We start from the raw sequence: 284 nt of genomic DNA on the forward strand, positions 1-284 counted from the left end.
CCCGGGTCCTGGCCCAGCTCCGTCTCCTCATCCCAGCTGCCTGTCCCAGGCACTCCTGCCCCGGGGCTGGGAGGGGGCAGGGGGCGGAAAGGGGCAGGTGGAGGAGAAGAGACACGTGTTCCCTCCTGTAGACGAGGGCACCCAAATGGCACCGCTGCGAGCTGCCCCACGCACACCTCCCTGCTTGGGAGGCCCAGCGCCAATGAAAGATGCAGTTCCCTGCAGCAGGTCCCAGCCCTCCCAAAATACCACATGCACCCACCTCCTAAACCCTTGCCCCCACC

The sequence above is a fragment of the Cariama cristata genome, unplaced genomic scaffold (assembly GCF_000690535.1).
Source record: "Cariama cristata isolate BGI_N322 unplaced genomic scaffold, ASM69053v1 scaffold30663, whole genome shotgun sequence".
Classification (NCBI taxonomy): domain Eukaryota; kingdom Metazoa; phylum Chordata; class Aves; order Cariamiformes; family Cariamidae; genus Cariama; species Cariama cristata.